We start from the raw sequence: 1,934 nt of genomic DNA, 5'->3' as shown, positions 1-1,934 counted from the left end.
ATATGTATTGCATTGCATATTGCCCTATTCAATTGTTGATTGATATATAATTGTATTTTTTGGTCACACAGTTGTATAGATACCTATCCAGCTTCTCAGAATGTTGATAATATAATGGTTTATGCATTTTGGATACTTACCCGCTTTTCAGTTTGTTTGATATTTTTATTACATGTCTGAATATCCCCCTGCCTGTGCGCATGCGCGGGACTCCGGCGTCGCTGGGAATTCCGGAAGGCAGTCAGGGGAGATGCGATGCATCACAGGGAGTGACGCGCGTCTCTGTGACGCCGCCCAGAACTTCCGGTGGCGTTCGGCTCCAGTGCATGCGCCATTATACGGCGGGTGGATATAAAAGAGGACGCCTATTGCATTGCTCTACACCTCCTGAAGAAGTTCACGAAACACGTGTCGAGGCGGTGTGGGGAGCAGTGTACCCGGCCCATCCAGCATGACTCATTCAGGTGATATTACTTTGTGACCAAATCATTTTTTCATTTACATGTTAGAACATGTTCTTTTTTTTTTTGCTAGATTGTTGCTGGCATTGCTCTCCACTTTGTTTGGGGTGTATGTATTTTAAGGGTGGGTGATTTTAAAGGGTGGGAGGTTTTTGTCATTTTGCAAGGACTTAATAAAGATTGTTTTTTTGATACTTGGATACTGGTATTGGTCCAGTGTTTGTAAAAAAAAAAAAGCTCACATCCTTATTTCTGCAAAATTGCTCATTACTAGGAGATGGAGGTCTCTGGAAATTCCTAGTCTTGCGGAACTTATCAATATGGTGAACCTATTATGTGGATATGAGCGATCGTACGCTCTGGTCCATTCTCAATATAAACATTTCCTTAAACATTGGGGAATATGACTCTCTAGTCCTTATTGTCCTTCTCTGGGACAAACAAACCACAATAGGAAGTCACTGGGATGATGTTTTTTTCCAATTTGGTGCACTGAGGCCTACTTATCTGTTAATAACTTACTTTACTGCCTATAGGATGTTGTCAGGATGTCCATGTCATGAAGTGAATATCCACTACTAATGCTTTCACTTTGTATGTTCTCTGCTTTGAATTTTGTTCTACATGTGTCTGTGCGCCCATAAAAAGGGCTACTTTGTTTTATATTATTATACTACAGTTATTTTGTTTATACTGTATGACTGGCTACTATGTTGAAGATAATGTATAGAGATGAGCGAATTTACAGTAAATTCGATTCGTCACGAACTTCTCGGCTCGGCAGTTGATGGCTTATCCTGCATAAATGAGTTCAGCTTTCAGGTGCCCCCATGGGCTGGAAAAGGTGGATACAGTCCTAGGAGACTCTTTCCTAGGACTGTATCCACCTTTTCCAGCCCACCGGAGCACCTGAAAACTGAACTTATTTATGCAGGATAAGTCATCAACTGCCGAGTCGAGAAGTTTGTGACGAATCGAATTTACTGTAAATTCGCTCATCTCTAATAATGTACACCGTTGTATTTATCTTAATTTCTTTAACCCCTTGCTGCAGAACGCCGGGTTTATATGGCGCTGCGGCACGGGAGGGTTATGAAGCGAGCTCAGGAGCTGATCAGCAGCCAAGACCTGTGGCTAATGCCGGACATCACCGTTCCGGCAGATGTCCGGCAATAACTCTATAGACACTGTGATCAAAATTGATTGCCGCGTCTAAAAGTGAAAGTAAAAGTATCCCAGCAGCTCAGTCGGGCTGATCGGGACATCGCGAAAAAATCGCGATGTCCTGATCAGCTAGGACAGAGCAGGAGGGTGCCTTACCTGCCTCCTGCCCGTCCAAACGGCGATTGATTGCTGCAAGCCTGAAATCCAGGCTTGAGCAATCAACCGCCGATAACACTGATCAATGCAAAGCTATGGCTTTGCAGTGATCTGTATAAAAGATCAGTGTGTGCAGTGTTATAGCCCCCTATG

The sequence above is a fragment of the Hyla sarda genome, chromosome 8 (assembly GCF_029499605.1).
Source record: "Hyla sarda isolate aHylSar1 chromosome 8, aHylSar1.hap1, whole genome shotgun sequence".
NCBI classification, from domain to species: domain Eukaryota; kingdom Metazoa; phylum Chordata; class Amphibia; order Anura; family Hylidae; genus Hyla; species Hyla sarda.
The sequence above is the reverse complement of the archived record's forward strand: the minus strand, read 5'-3'. Positions refer to the sequence as shown.